Source organism: Arachis ipaensis, chromosome B08, assembly GCF_000816755.2.
Source record: "Arachis ipaensis cultivar K30076 chromosome B08, Araip1.1, whole genome shotgun sequence".
Classification (NCBI taxonomy): Eukaryota; Viridiplantae; Streptophyta; class Magnoliopsida; order Fabales; family Fabaceae; genus Arachis; species Arachis ipaensis.
Genome location: NC_029792.2, coordinates 18,732,974 through 18,756,368, shown reverse-complemented (window position 1 = coordinate 18,756,368; position 23,395 = coordinate 18,732,974). Strand labels below are relative to the sequence as shown.

Below are 23,395 nucleotides of genomic sequence, written 5' to 3'. Positions count from 1 at the left end.
AATTATTTGGAAAAGAATGAACCTATATTCATTCAACTAAAAGAAAGAAAGAAATAAGGGAAAAAATGAAGAAAAAATGCAGCATTAGAGAAAATATTTTTGTGTAGTTGCAGCAAATTTCAGGATAAAACTAAGACATTTAGATGTATTATTTGAGAATTTTCGGTAGATTTGTACTGATAAATTCTGCATAATTCAAAACTCTTTCTCTTCCTCCTCATCTTTCTCATCTTCTGCTGCTTCTTCTTCTTTTTTATATCATCATCACCATCTTTTTTTTCCTTATTCATCTTTCCTTTCTTGTTTTACCTTCTCAAGTTTCTTCCTATTTTACTCTTTGTTAACAAGAATAAAAACAAAAAAAATCAAACAAAGAAGAAGAAGAAACACATAATGCTGCAAAATTACTTGGAAGATGATGAACTTACATTCATTTAACTAAAAGAAAGAAAGAAATAAGAAAAAAAGAAGAAGAAAAAAATGCATCATTAGAGAAAATATTTTTGTGTAGTTGTAGCAAATTTCGGGGTGAAACTAAGATATTTAGGTGTATTGTTTGAGAATTTTCGATAAATTTGTACTGATAAATTCTGCATAATTCAAAGCTCTTCCTCTTCCTCTTCTTCCTCCTCATCTTCTGCTGTTTCTTCTTTGTTTTTTTTATCATCATCACCATCTTTTTTTTTTCTTATTCATCTTTCCTTTTTTGTTTTACCTTCTCAAGTTTCTTCTTGTTTTACTCTTTCTTAACAAGAATAAAAACAAAAAAAAATCAAACAAAGAAGAAGAAAAAACACATAATACTGCAAAATTACTTAGAAGAGGATGAACTTACATTCATTCAACTAAACGAAAGAAAGAAATAAGAAAAAGAAGAAGAAGAAAAAAATGTAGTATTAGAGAAAATATTTTTCTGTAGTTGCAGCAAATTTTGGGGTAAAACTAAGACATTTAGGTGTATTGTTTAAGAATTTTTGGTGAATTTGTACTAATAAATTCTGCATAATTCAAAACTCTTTCTTCTTTCTTCTCCTCATCTTCTGCTGCTTCTTATTCATCTTTTCTTTCTTGTTTTACCTTCTAAAAAAATACATAGTATTGCAAAATCAATAGAAAGAGGAGGAGGAAAAAAGTGCAGCAACAACAGTAGCAATAAAAAGAACGACGAAGAGGATGAAACACGCGAAGAAGAAGAAGAAAGAACGCAAAGAAGAAGGAGAAGAAAGAGAAGGAGGAGGAGAAACGTCGTGATTTCACGCGCGCGTTATGAAAATAAATTTTATTGGATTAGGGTTAACTTGTATAAATTTATATACCAAAAAAATTTGTATGTGTAACAGATCTCATGGTTTAAATTTTTTCATTTAACAAATAAAAAATAAATGTATTAAAAACTTAATCCTTTTGTATTTTTTTTAAAATCTTAATTTATTATCTTAACATGTGCCTTAGGGCACAAGTTAGATAAAAAAAATTCTTTGCAATATCAAATTAACATAGGCAACAACGCCGAAACACACACACAACACAAAGCAGAACAAACAGAGCAGAGTTTCTTTCATTCTACAATCTACACTATAACTTGCAAAAAGGAAGGAACAAAATAAATAAGATATCTAAGAACAGGGCCTCACTTATGTAAGTCCATATCAAACAAACCACATTCTGCGCCAAATTCAGAAATGCAAGGTGCTCAAACCTCTCGCCATTTGGACCAAACTGCTTTAGAGACCTGAACCATTCCAAAAAAGAAACCGAATTTAGAAAAGAAAAAAAACCGAAAAATTTAAAGAGTTTCCTAAAGAACGCCTTGGTAAATGTAGCCATGTAGGCAAACCAAATGCTAGCGACGTAGAACGCCAGAACCAGGACACGGCGGAGGCCGGCTCCGTGAGCCTCCATTAACGTAACGACAGCATTTTGAGGTTTGAAGATGAATCGTGAATGAATGCCACGATATGTGCGAGTGTTTCGGGCATAGTTGTAAAAACCGAACCAGATCGACCGATTCGATCGAAAAACCAATAAACTAGACCCTAAGCCGGTTTGGTTATCTCTTGGACCGTTTAAGGAAGAGAACCGGTAAAAACTGAAGAAATCGATCAAAATCGGTGAGAACCAGTACAAACCGGTCTAATCGAATCGGTCTGTTGTGAAAAATTTCCAAAATGCTAAAGCTAATGTTCGAACCTAGAACCTTGGTAATGCAGCCTCTTTCTCTTACTGCTCAGCCACCATGCTTCCTACTATTACATATGACAAATAATAATTATATAGTATACATTCAATTACATAATTTTATAAATATCTAATTTAATTTAATTTTTTATTTTTTATTTTTTTGAATTAATTATATTTTAATTATGTGCCATTATTAATATAAATATAAAGTTCACTAAAAATTTATTAATTTGCTTGATCTATTTCAATGTTAGTATTGTGATTAAGATTATTTGTTTTGATGCTAGTGTTAAAATCTACTGATATTATAGTTAGATGACACGCTTTATGAATTAATTGTTACTCTTATTGTGTCAAATTAAGAAACTATTATAGTAGTACTGACAAATTCTATGTTTTTCTATTAATTATTTTTAGAATTTGAGACTTGATTCTTCATAAAATGTTAGTGTAAATATGTATTTTAAATTTTAATTTTAAGTTTTTTATTATTTTTTATTTACGTGAGACTAGTTTTATCGGTTCAACCAGTAATTTATCGGTTAAACCAATGAACCAATGAACTAGTAATTTGACCGATTCGATCACCGGTTCAGTTATGACAACTATGATTTGGGAGAAATTCATGAGTCCCTATTCTTTATTAATAGATTTTTTTTGTCAACTGCCATTACACACACCCCTTCCTTTTTTAAATGGGTTTCATATATCAATTTTCTAGACATAGCTAGGATTTGAACTCATTGCACCTCCTAACAAGACAAACATAGTTGCCACTAAATCAAGTCTTACTGTGCTTCCTTTATTAATAGATTAATTACCTTTTGTATTTTTTAAAATACACAAAATATTTTTGCATTAAATGTTTATGTTTACAATATGAATAAATTAATCTCAAAAATAGAGCACAAAACAGTTTTTAATAAGTTTAAAAAATCTCAAAACATTCTTTAAAAAATGTTTAAAAATTTAAAATAGTCCTTTAAAATTATTTATATATAATTATTTTTAAGAACAAATCACGTATATAAACCATTGGCATGAAAAAATTACGTGTATCAACCAAATGAAATTACCTTACGTGCATGTCCCTAAAAAGTATATATATATAAATCGAATGAGGTGCATTCTATTTACAAGAATCAATAGTAAATCGAATTAGAGTATTTTGATTTAGTGTGTTCAGCTGTAAATTGAAACAGGCAGTATCGATTTACTAGGGGAGCACATAGTATTGAGCTTACATAATAGTAATTCAAAATATACCAGTTCAAATTGGCACATGGTTTTCGAATTGCTGGTAAATCGAATCAGGGACGTTCGAATTAGCATATGGTTTTTGAATTAAAGGTAAATCAAATCAGGACAGTTCGATTTACATGGAAGGTGGCTCGAAGGTAAATCTATAACACCTAATTCGATTTACTCTTATTCTCGCTATATATGGAGTTCGAATTTAGTTTATTCGAATTACATTTCACCTCCATACTCCACCACATCCGAAAATCCAAAGAAACTGACGCTATTCTACAAGTTTGATACCGTACAAATGGAGGACGACCCAAATCGAATCTATCGGTTGGATGGAGTCGCGCATATTGGTGGTAGCATGCATGATGAGGTTAGTAAATTTTTATTTTTTTAATTTAAAAAATAAATTATTGTTAATGATATTGAGTCACTTAGAACTTGATTGTTAGAATTATTAGAATGTCTAAACTTAAAGTAGTAGCTAGAGTATTGATTTAGGAGTGATAGTGTGTTAGAGGATTGTTAGTGATATTAAACCGTTTAAAACTTGAAGTTTATAATTAATAGGCTTTGTAAACCTCGATTAGTAGTTAGAGTATTCATAAAGAGGTAAGAACCTTTAAAGTAATTTCGATTTCAAGCTTCGGATTATGTAGGTAGCAGAAGATTGGCCTAGAGTATAGAATAATTTAATTTATTTAAAAATTGAATTATGAAATGTTAGATTAATGATGTATGACAATTGTAGGAATACACTAAAGGGTTTAGGGTTATGCTGTAAATAGTAGATAAACTATGTTTTGTTAAAATTTAATGTAAATATGGTTAAAGTATTTTTCGATTAATATTAGCCGTTTTAGGTGAATGTTGTTTTGTAAAGTGTTATGATTCTAAGACAATTTTTTCGATGTCATGCAGCCCACCGCTATATCTCGAGCATGAGAAGGCAACATGGTATGCCGTTACATGATGAGAGGATCATGCCGTACGTCCAGATGGCTGGCTTGGCCCATCTCGCGAGGCTCAACGACCACTGGTTTAGGTTGGATGAACCGTTAGTCAGTGCATTTGTGGAGAGATGGTGTTCGGAGACTCATACATTTCATATGCCATTTGGTGAGTGCACGATTACACTACAGGATGTAGCCTACCATCTTAGGCTCCTGATCAACGGACAGTACGTTAGCAGTTGTCTGATGGACTTCGAGCGGTACATCGAGGGAGGCCATCCGGCATGGACTTGGTTTGAGAAGTTGTTGGGTTGTTGCCACCGCCGGACTGCTTCGACAAGTTCACTATAAAGTGCACTTGGATGCAGGAGACATTCAGTCATCTTCTAGAGCGCGCAGACAAGGAGACAGTTAGGAGGTACGCGAGAGCATACATGATGATGCTATTATCAACACAACTCTTCGGGGACAAGTCTGGTACACGCCCGCATGCGTATTCGGTGGCTGCCATACATGGTGATATTAGAGGACATGGGCGGATATAGCTGGGGATCTGCCGCCCTGTCGTGGTTATACAGGTGCCTATGCCGTGTGGCCAACAAGCACGTGGTGAAGTTGGCAGGACCACTGCAGCTCCTCTAGTCTTGGATCTTCTGGCGGTTCCCGGGTTTTAGGCTTGGCGGATTTGTCACAAGGTACAAAGTTGATTATTAGTTCTTTTCTGTGCTCCTATTTTTTCCGATATTTTTGTCACTTGCTGATAACATTTCTTGGGTGGTAGGTGGTCTGGTTATCAGCCGACGTCGAGCGAGAAGGGACCTCGAATTGCGCATTGTAGACTGCATATAGATTTACTTCGTCCCGGCAATGTGAGTACGAAACAGTTTAGTCTTTTATTCTTAACTTATTTTGCATGGTTACTGGAGATGAATCTTTATGTTGGACCCGATTGCCTTTTCAGTTTGTTTGGATGCCGTACAGCTCGCCAGACGTCATGCAGGTAGTGCATCCCGAGATATTAGAGTCACGTCACACAACGTTATGGATGTCTACGACGTCATTGATATACTTTGCTGTCATAGAGTGGCATCAGGTGTGGATCGGGTTCTACCTCAGCTTGGAGGAGTACAGCATCGGCCGTTGCCCGCACTGAACATCGATTTACTTTGAAACGTACTAAGCATGCATAAATCAAATGTGGCTAATTTGATTTACTTGGAACGTAACCATGCATGCATAAATCGAATGAGGCTAACTCGATTTACATGAATAGCTACTAAATCGAATTTCACTGTTTCGATTTACATAGAACTATGCTAAATCGAGTTTGGTTGCTTCAATTTACATAGAAATGCCCTCTAGGAAGATACACGTAACGATTTTCTTTTTTGGTGATTTGCGTAATATTAAATTGGCATTGATTTATCTAAGTGATTTGCCCTATTTTTAAATTAATAAATTTTAATTTTTTAAATTTTTATCTATTTATCTCAAATTTGATTATTTATATATATAAAAAATTTTATGTATTTTCAAATGCTAAATTATAATTTAATTTTAAAATTAAAAAAATTTTAAAATTTAAATAAACTCATATTTATTTTTTATTATGTAAATATTAATTTAATTTTTAAATATCATATTTTATGATATTTTTTAATAATGAAAAAGAGAATGAGTTAGCGAAGAATTTTTATGTAACATAAAATTTTTCACATAAATAATGGATAATATTTATGCAAAATTTTATGAAGGTAATACTTTGAAACTTGAATGCAATGCAAATTAACTCATCTATGAAATTAAATTGGTAAGTTTTGGTCAATTACAAAATTAATGTGAATGATATACAAAATTTCAAAACAATGTGAAAACTCCTAATACTTTGCAACACTTAAAGAATAAATGTCTTAGCAAATTCAAGTGTTTTGTTCATATTTTTTTAAAGTTTAGAATTTGTAAAGTTGATATAGTAAGTTTACAGTTAAAACTATTTGTGCTACTATAATTAATAGTTATATCAAGAAAAACTATTTTTTTTTCACTTATAAATATTTTTTTAAATTTATTTGGTGTCAGTATTTTAGGAGTTTAGGTATATAAATAATTATTTTTATAATGCAACGACCTCTTAAATTTAGTTGTTATTATTATTATGATGTTTACATCACCTCAATGTAAGTATCATATGTTAATAATTAAATAATACTATTTCTTATGACATTTTAGTGTTAATGAATAAAATTATTTTTTAGTTTATATTTTTTTATTTTTTGTATTATTTGTTTATTATGTATATTTTTAATAATATTTTATTATTATGATTAATAAAAATAAAGTAATTACTCAAATTAGTCCCGAAATTTTTGAAATTAGACACTTTAGTCTTTCGAATTTTAAAATATACAAAATTATTTCCAATGTTTGTTTCTGTTAGACAATACAGTCCCTCTCCATTAGACAATACAGTCCCCCTCCATTAGTAACTAACAGTAATTGCTAACGTGGAACGTTAACTCGCACATGCGGCCGTTAAGTGTCCATGTGTGCAAGCTAGACAATCAGCTCCCAAAGTTAAATACAAAATAGTCTCTAAAAATCTTGAAAATATCAAAATAGTCCTTAAAATTTTCTTTTAAATTCTAAAACAGTCCCTTTGAATATTTTAAATCTTTTTCAAAATCCAACATCTTATAATATTTTTATGAGTAATTACTCAAATCAGTCTTCAAGAATTTTAAAAGTGGATATTTTAGTCCTCAAGAAAAATTAATACACAAAACATCCCCAATGTTTAACTCCGGCAAACAAATCCAGTCCCCAATTCATTTTTCGGAGGAATAATTACCCAAATCAGTCCCCAAAAATTTTAAAATTGGACATTCTAGTTTCCAAGAAAAATTAATACCCAAATCAATCGTCAACATTTTTCTCTGTCAGACATAACAGTCCCTGTCCATTTTTCAACATGACTCACTAAATTCTTCAAGTATTTATTAGAAAAAGAATATTAGTAAGGAGACAGTTAGGAGGTACGCGAGAGCATACATGATGATGCTATTATCAATACAGCTCTTCGGGGACAAGTCTGGTACACGCCCGCATGCGTATTCAGTGGCTGCCATACGTGGTGATATTAGAGGACATGGGCGGATATAGCTGGGGATCTGCCGCTCTGTCGTGGTTATACAGGTGCCTATGCCGTGTGGCCAACAAGCACGTGGTGAAGTTGGCAGGACCACTGCAGCTCCTCTAGTCTTGGATCTTCTGGCGGTTCCCGGGTTTTAGGCTTGGCGGATTTGTCACAAGGTACAAAGTTGATTATTAGTTCTTTTCTGTGCTCCTATTTTTTCCGATATTTTTGTCACTTGCTGATAACATTTCTTGGGTGGTAGGTGGTCTGGTTATCAGCCGACGTCGAGCGAGAAGGGACCTCGAATTGCGCATTGCAGACTGCATATAGATTTACTTCGACCCGGCGATGTGAGTACGAAACAGTTTAGTCTTTTATTCTTGACTTATTTTGCGTGGTTACTGGAGATGAATCTTTATGTTGGACCCGATTGCCTTTTCAGTTTGTTTGGATGCCGTACAGCTCGCCAGACGTCATGCAGGTAGTGCATCCCGAGATATTAGAGTCACGTCACACAACGTTATGGATGTCTACGACGTCATTGATATACTTTGCTGTCATAGAGTGGCATCAGGTGTGGATCGGGTTCTACCTCAGCTTGGAGGAGTACAGCATCGGCCGTTGCCCGCACTGAACATCGATTTACTTTGAAACGTACTAAGCATGCATAAATCAAATGTGGCTAATTTGATTTACTTGGAACGTAACCATGCATGCATAAATCGAATGAGGCTAACTCGATTTACATGAATAGCTACTAAATCGAATTTCACTGTTTCGATTTACATAGAACTATGCTAAATCGAGTTTGGTTGCTTCAATTTACATAGAAATGCCCTCTAGGAAGATACACGTAACGATTTTCTTTTTTGGTGATTTGCGTAATATTAAATTGGCATTGATTTATCTAAGTGATTTGCCCTATTTTTAAATTAATAAATTTTAATTTTTTAAATTTTTATCTATTTATCTCAAATTTGATTATTTATATATATAAAAAATTTTATGTATTTTCAAATGCTAAATTATAATTTAATTTTAAAATTAAAAAAATTTTAAAATTTAAATAAACTCATATTTATTTTTTATTATGTAAATATTAATTTAATTTTTAAATATCATATTTTATGATATTTTTTAATAATGAAAAAGAGAATGAGTTAGCGAAGAATTTTTATGTAACATAAAATTTTTCACATAAATAATGGATAATATTTATGCAAAATTTTATGAAGGTAATACTTTGAAACTTGAATGCAATGCAAATTAACTCATCTATGAAATTAAATTGGTAAGTTTTGGTCAATTACAAAATTAATGTGAATGATATACAAAATTTCAAAACAATGTGAAAACTCCTAATACTTTGCAACACTTAAAGAATAAATGTCTTAGCAAATTCAAGTGTTTTGTTCATATTTTTTTAAAGTTTAGAATTTGTAAAGTTGATATAGTAAGTTTACAGTTAAAACTATTTGTGCTACTATAATTAATAGTTATATCAAGAAAAACTATTTTTTTTTCACTTATAAATATTTTTTTAAATTTATTTGGTGTCAGTATTTTAGGAGTTTAGGTATATAAATAATAATTTTTATAATGCAACGACCTCTTAAATTTAGTTGTTATTATTATTATGGTGTTTACATCACCTCAATGTAAGTATCATATGTTAATAATTAAATAATACTATTTCTTATGACATTTTAGTGTTAATGAATAAAATTATTTTTTAGTTTATATTTTTTTATTTTTTGTATTATTTGTTTATTATGTATATTTTTAATAATATTTTATTATTATGATTAATAAAAATAAAGTAATTACTCAAATTAGTCCCGAAGTTTTTGAAATTAGACACTTTAGTCTTTCGAATTTTAAAATATACAAAATTATTTCCAACGTTTATTTCTGTTAGACAATACAGTCCCTCTCCATTAGAAAATACAGTCCCCCTCCATTAGTAACTAACAGTAATTGCTAACGTGGAACGTTAACTCGCACATGCGGCCGTTAAGTGTCCATGTGTGCAAGCTAGACAATCAGCTCCCAAAGTTAAATACAAAATAGTCTCTAAAAATCTTGAAAATATCAAAATAGTCCTTAAAATTTTCTTTTAAATTCTAAAACAGTCCCTTTGAATATTTTAAATCTTTTTCAAAATCCAACATCTTATAATATTTTTATGAGTAATTACTCAAATCAGTCTTGAAGAATTTTAAAAGCGGATATTTTAATCCTCAAGAAAAATTAATACACAAAACATCCCCAATGTTTAACTCCGGCAAACAAATCCAGTCCCCAATTCTTTTTTCGGAGGAGTAATTACCCAAATCAGTCCCCAAAAATTTTAAAATTGGACATTCTAGTTTCCAAGAAAAATTAATACCCAAATCAATCGTCAACATTTTTCTCTGTCAGACATAACAGTCCCTGTCCATTTTTCAACATGACTCACTAAATTCTTCAAGTATTTATTAGAAAAGAATATTAGTAGATATTATAATCAAATTAACTTTTAAGGTTAAATTAAACCTATTTGGTTTTTAATATAGTATTTTAAAAAAAAAATTATTGAACCATCTTCACTGCATACATAATTCTAAATCTAATAAAAAGAGATGCACTAAGTCTCATATTCTGTTAAATTAAAAGCATATTATTGTAGTTTGTTTAGTTTTATATCTTGTTTATACGTTTCATTTTGTTATGTTGGATATTCTCTAACTCCAAGCCAAATATGTCTTTCATTAAGAAGTGGTCTAAACATTGATTATATACATGTGTATGCACTTAAAATTGTAAATAAATATGTTCATACAATCATTATCATTGAAATTATTTGATATTTTTGGATTTAATATAACTTAACTTGGTGTAATAGCTAGGAATTAAGTATAATCAAAGTTATTTTTCTATTTTCACTTGAATCTCAGCTTGATTACCAAATTATCAATTAACTCAAAAAACTAAGTTAATTTCTATTTCATAATAAATACCATACTAAAAATCAAATAGGTTTAACTTAACCTTAATTAAAAGTTAATTTGATTATAATATATACTAATATTTTTTTTATAATAAATACTTGAAGAATTTAGTGTGTCATCCAAAAAATAGACAGAGACTATTATGTCTGATGTAAAAAATGATGGAGATTAATTTGTGAATTAATTTTTGTAAAAATTAAAATGTCTGATTTTAAAATTCTTAAAACTGATTTGGATAATTATTTCACTAAAAAATGAACTAAAGACTGATTTATCAGTCAAAGTAAAATTTTAAAAATATTTTTGTGTATTAATTTTTAAAAAAATTAAAATGTTCACTTTTAAAATCTTGGATACTGAATTAGATAATTACTTTTTTTACCTTCGATGTTACCTTTTTTAACCTTTACAGTTTACTCTATGGAAAATTTAGAGTGATCGGCCAGTGATAGCAGTGAATAGCCAATAACAATGAGAGATAAAACTGTAGTGATGTTGAAAAGAACAAGAAAAAAAAAATATGAAGGGACAAATAGTGAATATAAAAACAAAAAATAACTTTAAAAAATTAATTAAAATTAACTATTAAAAATTAATTTTTTAGCTAGACTCTTGATCACAATTTTTTTAAGATTAGTATAATTTTTAACGACTTTCAGCATAGATAAGAGGTTATTTAATTAGAAATAAAATTAAAATACTAAAATTAATCGTAAAAAATTATCAGTTTATTATGCTGATGAATTTAATCATAAAAATATTAAAACTAACTCGTGATTATAAATGATAAATTTTAATAGACACAATTATTCAAATCCTAAAATACTATAAAAAAATTCTCAAAAGTTATCAGTTTTCTGACACATTATTCTAGAAATTAATTAAGAATTTAAAACAAGTTAACTCATCGTAAATTATTAAAAAGTAAAGTATCGCTTTTGTTCTTAGCGTTTAGAATAAGTCTCAAAATTATCCCTAACATTATTTACTTTATTTTAAATTAGTCCAAAATCGCCCCCAAAAAAAGTTAGTCCATTCTTTTTTCTTTCTCCAAATTTACTTTAATTTTAATTAACCATAAACTCTAACCCTACACATAATTAATCTTACTAAATATAACCTATCCTTAATCCTAAACTCCAATTCTTATGTCATCCCATCTCCTATCTCCAACTCTTTCCACCACCAATCTCAACCTTACACCATCTGTCATCTACCAGCACGCAACAGCATCCACTGTCACTATCATCACCACTAGCATCATCCTATTTAAAGGTGTTCAGATTTAAATCAATAAAAAAAACACGAAAGTATACCAATTCAAATCAAAAATTGAAACAAACCGCTCAATTTTAAATTTTTTAGATTTTGGATCAGATTTATTGCGGTTCGATTCGGTTTACAATTCTGCTCTGCACAATCAAATCGAACCGAACCGCATATATAATGATAATATAAATATTAAATATAATAATAATAATAACAGTATAAGACCCTTCCACCTTTTCTGGTAGCACTTAGGCTATGTTTGGTTGGAAGAAAAAAAAATAGAGAGAAAGGAAATAAAAAGGAAAAAAAAGGAAAGGAAAGAAATTGAGTGAATTTTTATTTTTCTTAGATGTGTTTGGATGGAAGGAAAATAAGAAGGAAAGAAATGTTATAAAAAGACAATTTTACCATTGTATTATAAAATATATTAAAAAAAGTGAAGGGATAATATTAGAAGTAGAGAAAAAAAATAAGTTTTCTCTTCCTTTTCTTTCCAATATTGGAGAGAAAAAAATTGGTGGGTCATACCAATTTTTTTCATCCCTTTTTCTTCCTCTCTAATTTTTTTCCTTAACCAAACAATGAAAAATAATCATTTTCCTTCTCATTTCCTTTCTTCCCTTTTCTTTTCTTCCATTTTTTCCTTCAAACAAATATAGCCTTAGCAGTAGCACAACGCCGCACACACAGTCACACACCCCATGCCCATTTCCTACAAACACAAACCCTAACCTAAAGTGGAGCATCTTATGTGGCTGATTCACATAAAAATGGTACTAGCAATATTAAAAGTCACTTGTTAAATCAGTGTAAAAATTTTTTTAAAAAAATTCACTTGATTCCACACAAAAAAACACTTGTTATGTAGCAACTTAAAAAAGAAGAAAGAAATGGGCTGGGTAATTGTTTGACTGCTATATCATTTAATCCTAATTTATGTAGACAAACCCTTGCTAAAATGATAATAGTAGATGAGTTGCCTTTTAGATTTGTCGAAGGGGAGGGGTTTCGTTATTTCATGAGTGTTTTGCAGTCAAAACTCCATATTCCAAGAAGGATTTCAGTTACTAGGGATTGTTGGAACTTGTTCATGAATGAAAAACATAAGTTGAAGAGTGTTTTTATAAACTCAAATCAAAGTGTGTGTTTGACCACTAATTGTTGGACTTTTGTATAAAATCTAAACTATCTTTGCCTCACTGCACATTTTATTGATCAAGATCGGAAGTTGCAAAAGAGAATTCTTAACTTTTGTCTCATTAAGAATCATAAAGGTGAAACAATTGGTAGGAAGATAGAAAAATGTCTTTTAAATTAGAGAATAAGTAGAGTCTTTAGCATCACAGTTGATAATGCTAGTTCAAATGATGTTGCCATTTATTACTTGAAAGGTAGAATGGAGGATTGGACTTCACATCCTTTAAAAGGTGAACATTTGCATATTAGGTATTGTGCTCATATTTTGAATTTGGTAGTGAATGATGGTTTGAAGGATATACATTCTTCAATTAGCAAATTAGGAATGTTGTTAGATATGACCGTGCTTCTCCTAGTCGCATGGATAGGTTTAAAAATTGTGTTAAAGAGGCTAGGATCCAAGACTGCTCTTGTGTGCAATTAGATGTCCCACTAATTGGAATTTCACTTACATAATGCTTGATAGTGATTTAAAATTTCAAAAGGTCTTTAAGAGATTAAATAGAGGGATGCTGAGTTTGTAATGATAAAGGGGGCATTTCAAAGAATGAAGATTGAGATAATGCAAGAATCTTTGTGAGATTTTTGAAGATTTTTTCGATGTAACAAAAAAAAAAGTCTCGGTTTCTACATTTGTGACCTTTTCTTCATATTTTCATCACTTTTGTTTAATTCTTAGTTCTTTGAAGACTTGGGCTGATAATAATGACATATTACTTAAGGGTATGGCTATAAAAATGAAGGCTAAGCATGATAAATATTGGGGTAACTTGAAGAATATGAACATAATAATTTTTGTTGCTGTGGTACTTAATCCTAGATACAATATTAAGTTTGTTGAGTAGAGTTTTCAAAGGTTGTTTGAGAAGGAGGATGCTGATTTTTTATGTGGTAAGGTGAAAAAAGTATTCAATGACTTATTTAACAGCTATAAAGTTGCTCTCAATAATGATCAAGTACACCAATCTGCACAACACAGCTAAGATGTGGAGATGGATGATGGTGCCTTTGATGATGTTTGCTTTGCAGCAACATTTGAAAATGATGTACAAGCAAGTGAGAGTGTCAACACAAATGAAATAGATTTGTACCTCATGGAGTCCTTGGAGAAACCAGTTAATCCAAGTAGTTTTGACATTTTAACTTAGTGAAATGTGAGCTCTAATAATTACAAATATTCTCTTCTTAGTCAAATTACGAGGGATATTCTAACTATGCCTGTATCTACGGTTGTTTCTGAATTTGCCTTTAGCACTTGAGGTAAAGTGCTTAATCAGTATAGGAGTTCTCTTATCCTAAAAACTGTTGAAGTTTTGATTTGTGCACAAAATTAGTTTTGAACCAATTCATTGCCAATTGATCTTGAAGAATCTTTTAAAGAATTTGAAAAACTTGAAAAAAGTAATGTTTTTTATTATTATGTTTTATTTTATCTGCAAATATTGATTAACTTTACTACTTGATAATATGTTTAAGTTACTAATATTTATTTTATTACATTTTATTATAGAACTTGAGCCAATTTTTTAACTAGTAGATGAAGAAGACTCTGGTGATGAATCTAATTAATGATCAATGCTTCACCTCTCGGCTTGGAGTTTTTTATGTTATGTTTTTATTAAGACTTGTTATGTTATTTAATTTTGTGTTATTGAGACTTTTTTTATACTAAAAATTATAATTTTATTAAGACTTGTTGAATTTGTTGAATTGCTTGACATGTTACTTTATAATGTTTATGAGATTTATGTTTTATTATTATGTTGGGTTGTTGGAGAGATTACTTTATGATATTTATGGGATTATTAATACTTTAGTAGTGTGCATTTATACTATGTCAGGCAGCATTAGCTTTGTAAACTAAGTTATTTTTTATTTAAAAAATCGCAAATCCAAATCAATCCAAACCGCTTGTAATTAGATCGGATTAGTTCGGATCGAATTTTCAAAAAAAGTTCATCTAAATCAAACCATACTACACATAAAATAAGTATTCGGATCGAATGACTTTTCTTTTAAAACCGAACTAAACCGCACCGTGAACACCCCTAATCCTACCACCACCACCAACATCATTTACCACCATTCACAACAGTGACTCTTAATCTAATTGTATGAGTATAAGCCATCAACTCTCTTCAGTTCCAATAATATCCAGACATATCAAATGGACTCTTGTTTTTGTTTTTCTAAAAACCATGTTGATTTGAAGGAGCAACATCTCAATCATTGCATTTAAAGACTCAATTGAGAGTTGGAATAAGACAATGGCTAAAAGTCAACAAGAAAAAAAAATGATATACAAATTGCAACATACCAAGATCCCTGGCGCTTTCCATCTCAAAGTTAGATTCACCAAATCCTTAATTGAGTTGATTTGGTATCATACATATCAGTGGAGTAATTGACATCATTTATATATAAAGAAAGAGAAAACTAACATGAAATTACTCTAGGCAAGCCAATAGTCTCGGGGTAGAAATAAAATTAAACTAGATAGGGTCATTAGGGTGCTTTATGTGTAGAATATCGGTGCTCTCCTCATTGGCTGATACTTTAATGTGGTGACATGTTTCTTCTACAAATCTTCGCTTCTCTACGCTCTACAGAAAGAGGCAAAAATACGAAGCTTAATTTAGCTAAAGAGAACAGCATTTCATCACACATCAATTCAAATAACAAGAAAATTATTTTCCAACATGATTATACACAGATGCAACATCAGAATCTGCTATTTCTATCAAGAAAATGAGGTAAAGTACACGTTATGAATCCCATGCACAAATTCTACAAAGAATGATGCTAAAATATTCTCCTACTGTAATGCAGCAGGGCTCATATCACTGATGATGGAGGGAAGATCAAGTTTAGAGATAAATCACATTTACAAGATGGAACATGGATAAATTTTAATCACAAAACGGTAGACAATACTTTAATCCTAATCATTTAATAGTTTCAAGGAAACAAATAAGGAAGGTGCAGATGAGTGGATTTTATTTCAAAATTTAATCCAAACTATTTATTTAGTTCTGATGGCTAATTTATATTCTCTTATTTCTCATATAAAGATAGTTTGCTATACTCACCTTATAGAAAGTAGGCAAGGAATTGTACTTTAAATCGAAGTTTTGGCATGTAAAAATAAATATATGAACCAAGAAGAAATGAAATATTCAACCTTAACTTCTATTTCCAAAAATAGCATCTACTCAATTAGAGTTATCACTTATCAATATCAAATTACAACGGGTGTAATGTTAATTGAATATAGCCATTATTCCATTCCGATATACCACTTATCCACAACGGAATGAGATATGAACTACATTTACATTGAGATCAAATGATGGATGGATGGTATATTGCCCGGAGTACAATTACAACTATATTAAAGAAACATTTCTATGAAATTCTTATAAATCTAAATTGGGTTCATCAAAACTTTTAAGGTTATCAAGATATAACAATGGTTGATGGGCAAATGAGCTAACACCAATGTGTGAATTCAAATTTGCTGAAGGTTGCTCCTCAAGTGGCTTTTCTCTTCTGCATTCGTTGTAGCTTCTGACACTTGAGATAGATCTGGTATGACAATCCAGTGAATACCATATAAACACAACCCCATTGTTTTGTTGAAAGCGGATTTCCACTCAACAGAGAAGATACCACAATGCTAACGAATTTGCGAGTGGTAGTAATGGTGGTGTTAGCCAAAGAGCCAAATCGGCTTATTGTCAAAAAGATGAAGTTTTGGCCCATAGCACCACAACAGCAGAAGAGAATAATATCCCATGCTGCCTCTAGATGCTATTTGCAGAAGCGAACAGCTTCAAATCCAGTTCCACTGGGCCAGCCAAACATGTAAATCATATTGTATATGGTTCCCCATAAATTCATTCCCAACATAATATTCCAAGCACTTGTTTTAGGGTACCTGAGTAACAAAAACCAGTAATTGTATTAAATTAATAACACTTGCTATAGTCTTAAATATGAATCATCTCCCATTCTAAAATCTAAACATTGCTGAAAAGTCAACATTCAAACACCCGAAAAATAGAACTAAAAATTTTTTACATTTAGTGTCATTATCCTCATCATAATTTTACTTATACACATCATTATCTTGGAATAATGGGAAAAAGTCGGAGTCAGTGAATTAAGAAGGGGGGGGATTATGTCAAGGAAGGACAAGAATCCAAAAGTTTTGCAGTTTACAAGAAATCAGACAGATCGAGGAACAAGGTTTGCTTATTTTACCTTGCTTTTAAGGAATCCTGAGTTGCATTTGTAAATCCATCAAATGTAAGGTTCAGGAAACATAGTCCATATCCAAGGGGAGCATTTGAATATGCTAACTTGGACCAAACCGCTTTGGGATCTGACTCATTTTAAAAAAGAAAAACGAGTTCAGAAACGAAATTTAAAAATTCGTAACAGAAATGATTGAATCAGCGTGTCTTACAGAGTTTCCTGAAGAATGCCTTGGTAGATGTAGGCAGACCAGATGCCGGCGACACAGAATGCCAGAACCAGAACGCGGCGGAGACCGGATCCGTGAGCCTCCATGAATGAAACGATGGCGTTTTGAGGTTTATGTACTTTAATTAATAATTATGATGATGAATGAATGCCACGATATGTGTGTACTTCGGGAGAAAGACGGGAATATAGGAGAGTGGGATCGGTGCGCGCCAACTTACATCAAAATTCCACGTGGACGTTTCTTATTGGTTTCATATACACCGTGGCTCTGCTCATTCGCTGATGCTATAAAGTGGTGACATGTTTCTTCTATAAATCTTCACTTTCATACCTTTACTAGAGCAGAACCCGTGCTACGCGCGGGCATGAACAAAATAACTACGCACACTTTCTATTTAAAAGCCAATTAAATGAATATAATTATATAAATGATTTATCTTTCACAAAAAAGTTGCATTCCATTGCGTAACAATTACATGTTGTTTCAAATTAAAATTCTAAGTCTTTTTTTAGATTTGACTTTGGACAAAGCAAATGTAACAACAAATAATGTTCACATTATTTGCTAGACCAACAATGATTCATTAAGGAGATGATATATCATATTTAATACGGTATGAAAAAAAAATAACATTTTCATAAATAAATATATGCAACTATAAAACACATAATGTAAGTTATGTTCATAGTTATTAATTACTATAATATAAAGAAAATTATAAAAAAATAATAACAAAAATTTTTTTATCACAAAATAGACAACTTATCTTTTCCAATGTTTAACATCCCATTATGATAAATTATTCAAATCTCTGGGTAAAGGGTTGAAAACCATCGCATATACACAGTTTTATCACATCTATTATTACATTTTTAATACGTCTTTTTCTTGTTGAAAAATTATTAAAATATTTTTTCAACTTCTTTTACACCAATCCTAAAATTATTCTTTTGAATTTTAAAATTCAATTCTCTTCTCTCCGATCCTAATTAACTTATTATTTTCTTGTTAATAATAAAATATAAATTTCGATAATTAATCACATGTCCCAAAAATAAAATAATAATGAGACATTGGTACAAAGCCTTTCTTTAACTCTTCTAATTTAAAAATAGAATAAATATGGTAAAAAGTTCCATCAAGAAGAGGACTAAATAAAAAAGAATTAATTAGCAAAGTTAGATGGCCAAAAATTTTTTTCAATAGTAGAAATTTAGTACTCCTAAGTAAAACAATTAAACCTTGTTCCTCCAAAAAATTATAAACCTTGTTTGACAAAGCTATAAACTAATAAAATCTCTTTCAAGGTTAATCATTCAATTTTCTTTAGAATCATTCTTCTAATTTTCAAATTTTGGTAAGAAAAACAAATTAAATTTAGAAAAACTAATACTCAAATAAAATTACGCTAAATAAATAAAATTGAGGAGGAATAAAAAGTAATATAATAGAAAATTCTAAACTTTTAAATGAAGAAAATTATTAAAAACTTGTTCAAACATAAATAGTGTCTCAACATAATATTTTTCACAGTATAACATAATACTTTTAAACACAAAATGATAGCTAACTTAAATAAATGTAAAATTTTACAAACTTATTTTTTATCATCTACACAGGTAAAGTACTCCCTTGAACTAAAAATAAATAAAAATAATGAATACAATTTTTTGCCCAGAAACAGAACAATAAGAAAATTATATTATGGCATCTAAATTATATTCCTTTGATTGATGTTTTCTTGGGGTTCACTTAAGTATTAACGACTAGATTCGATCACAGCAGTTTGTGGAGTTATCATTAATGTTGCAACAAGTTCATGGTGAGGTTGCAATCATCAGAGACTTCAATGCCATCACAAACCATCATGAAAAAAGAGGGCGAAAATGAGAAATCCCCTGCTTTCATGGGATTATTCACAGTTGTTTTAGGTTACTCATTACTATTCTGGCCTCTGCCTCGACCACATCTGCGTCCACGAGTTATCATTTGGTTCCTGTTCACACCAAACAAGTGATATCAAGGGGGTCAGTCTCAATATTTTAAGTCTAATACTTCAAAGTTCCAAATGCATGCTCATATACAAATATTCCACATATATCAATTAGATATCCTAATTATCATATACACATAAGCAGAGTATGCCCAGAAGCATAGCCAGTCCGTACCTCAGGCTCTACAGGAATGAACCACTCTGATACCATAATGTAACACCCTACCACATAAAGTCTTATGCTTAAGTCGTAAAGTAAGGGTGGCAAGGTATTACTACCTCTAAAAGAAAAGACTTATATGTATATAATTAGAAGAAATTGTAACCAGGAGCCTTAAAGAAGAAGCTACGCAAGAACAAAACCGAAAATTCGCGTCACACTCGCACAGATACACGTAAAGCGGATAGGTAGGATCAAGAGGAAGGCTAAAAATATTATATATACAGATTAGGATTCCAAAATATAGATAACAAGCTCCGAACTCGACCTGCGAAGCTAAGGTCGGCCAGAGTATACAGACATATATATACATAACCCAAAGTTTTTTCCAAAACATAAATAAAACATTTGTTTCTCCAAAATCAATCTCTGAGGGGGCAGAAATAAAAAATATACATTGAAGAGTCTATATACATTTATGTACATAGCCTAAAACAAAATATGACAGTCCAAAAGATAGCTCTTCACTTGTAAGGAGGGTCTCCAGACGCTCAACGATGTGCCTCTTAACCTACATCTGAAAAAAAATATCATATGTATGGAATGAGAACCGGGGGTCCTCAGCATGGTAAAGGTGCCCGCATAATTAATATATAAGGTCTCGAGAGAGCCATAGGCATTCCTAGAACTTCGATACTCAGATTTAAACTTAAAGAAGCATACTAAACCAAAAATTCGGAAATCTATTTATGGATTCTAATTCTAATCTAACTTTAACATAACATTTCACTTTCTGTCTCCTCTAACCTTCCGAATCACCCGTGGAACATCCCCCCCCCCTTTACACCCTCCGCCAAGAGGGGTCTCTCAGAAAACATGCACTTACAATTCAAGTAAGGAAAACACATATAGAATACAAATACGATTAATAGGCAATTAGTAGATAAGCATAGTTAATTAAATAATTAGGCAAAGCAAGATAATGCACACTCAAGCAAATTATACAAATGAACATGATGTATACCTATCCTATGGCTTATGAGTATTATATGTCAGTTATATAGCCAACCCGACATGTCTTGGTATCTAACCATGGACAGACCCTTTGTGCGCGTTTCCCCAAGCTCAAAATTATCCATGGAGAGAACTCCAAGCTCAAATCAATATATATATATATATATATATGCATGCCCATGGGGGAACCCGGGGAGTCAAAGTGTCCGGTCACATATTGTGACAGAGAGTTAATAGAGTATTGAGTCTCAACCTGAAGCAGGTACCCAGAGAAACTCGTGTCTCAAATAATTTAATCACAATTCATCATTGTCAATGTCATTCTCAATCATGTCTCATTGAATCTCAAATTCGTCATTATTGTTTCCATAATTACCAATTACTTTTCTTTCAGCATTATCAACACCCTATTACGTAGTTAATCATTTCACAGCTCTCCTTCAATGTCTACTTAACCTATTCAATATGCTCACCCTAATTCTAAAGTTTAACAACTCACTATGAGACCCTAATCAGGTGTTAAAAAGGTTTGGAAAGCTAGAGAATAGGTTTTAAACTCAAAAGTTCAACTTTTATCCAAAACCACCAAAGCATAAGTTTTTCCAAAATTTTCAATTCAAAGTCCATCATATCACAACCCAAAATATCCCCTCATGTCTTAAACCATATTCACATGCTTTCCAAATCACTTCACAACATACTAACACTCAAAACCACACAATCTATTCAATAAATTCATTCATACAATCTCACCAAATCAAACACTAACCATTAACACTTCATATCAAATGCATATATCAAATACATATATCATATCTACTTCCCATATCCAGCCACAATGCACATTAGACTTCCACAATCATTTCTATATCTATAGAACATGAACAATTCACATAATTCAGCTTATCCTATGGTCAATTAACCTAATTTTTCACGTGACATTAAATATTAATTACGAAAAACCAAAACCATACCTTGACCAATTTCTCTCAAACTTAAAACACCACAAAACCCCTCTTTGCAAGCTTTCTAACCTCCAAATTAAATTCAATGAGTCTTGGCCACCAAAGCTTAATTCCAGGCGTTCTAATTTACCAATTCAACTTAAATTCAATCTAATCTATAAAAATCACCACAATTAACACTAGGGTTCACAAAATTCGGCAAATCACAAGGTTTTAGAGTTTTCTTACCTTACCCATTGATGATTGGGGTAAAACTCAACAATTATCCACCACTAAATCGAACCTAAATCATCAAAAACATCAAAACCTTCAATACCCATAACCAAGAATCACGAATTTAGTATAAGGGATAACTGGCATGAAAAACAAAGTTTCTTACCACTCTTTTCAAATCAAATTGAAGAGGATTTCGAGGCGAACACGTGGTCGCTGACGGCTTGTCAATTGGAGCTCCGGATTGAAAGTTATAAGGATTTGAAATTAGAAGTGGGGGGTTAGGGTTTTTTCGCATTAATCTCTCTTCTTCAGCATATCTCCAGGAGTGAAGGGGGAAGAAAGCTTGTTTTGGTGTTTTATAGGTTGGGCTTTGGGCCTGATTTGGGCCCGATTCAATCGGTTCGATCCGTTGGCCTGATTTTGAGCCAAAAATCTTTAAAATTAGTGTTAAAATTCGTATTTTAAATATTTTTACTTCTCTAAACTATAAAATTTGAATTTTATAATTTCTTTGAGTAATAATTAATTTATTGGCTAATCATTTATTAATTTCGCAGAGTTTATAGTATGCGGTTCTGGAAGTTAGATTATTCAGGATATATGGAAGGACAAAGTGGGGGGCTCACCTATGTATAGCTTGGCCCAAAAAGTTAAGAAATGTAGGCACGAGCTTGTAGCATGGCAGAACAGGAGCAGATCAAATTCTAAAGTGAAAATTGATGAGCATCTTCAATAAATTGAGGAATTGCGAACCATAGGGACACATGGTGGTGAGATGACAAAGTTAGAGCGTATTGAAAGATATCACAATGAGAAAATGTATTGGAAGGAAAAATGTATTGGAAAGATGTCCAGCTTAACTCCCATTTCATACATCAAGCCCTTGCTTCTTGTTCTTAAGGTAATGTATGAACTTATGGGCAATAAGGATATTATTTGAAATAAGTCTCCCTTTAATGAATGCACTCTGAGACTGACTAATCAAGTTGTTCATAATAGGTTGGAGTCTGTGAACAATTACCTTTGACATGACTTTATAGATAATCGTGAAAAGACTGATTGGCCGAACTTGAGACATACTGCTGGCATCCGGAACCTTCGGAATAAGGCATATTTGAGTGCGATTAAATCCCTTAAGAATCCTCCCACCTGCGAAGAAGCTACACACGACTTGAAAGACATCATCACTAACAATATCCCAGTAACATTGAAATAACTTTGCCATCATGCCATCTTCACCTAGGGAACTTTGAGGGTAGATGCTGAATGTTGCTCTCCTGACTTTCTCCCTAGAAGCTGGTCTACAGAGCCTTTGATTCATGGCAGCTGTGACCTTAGGCTCAAAATTAGTGAAAAGCGGTTATAGATCTGTATGACAGGTGGAGGTGAATATATTCTTAAAATCCTTTCAGCCATTTTCGCAATATCAGCGTTTTTGGACGCAACATCCCCATTCTCACCAAACAGTCTCCATATGCGATTCTGCCGAGTTCTAGTCCTAAACATCTAATGAAAGAATTTCATGTTTTGATTTCCTGCTTGGAGCCATTTAACTCTATATTTTTCCTTTCAATACATTTTCTCACA

The 23,395-nt window shown here is 31.5% G+C and overlaps 1 pseudogene; it reads right to left on the bottom strand.

Moving 5' to 3' along the window:
* On the bottom strand, positions 16,225-23,129 carry LOC107610674 (annotated as a pseudogene).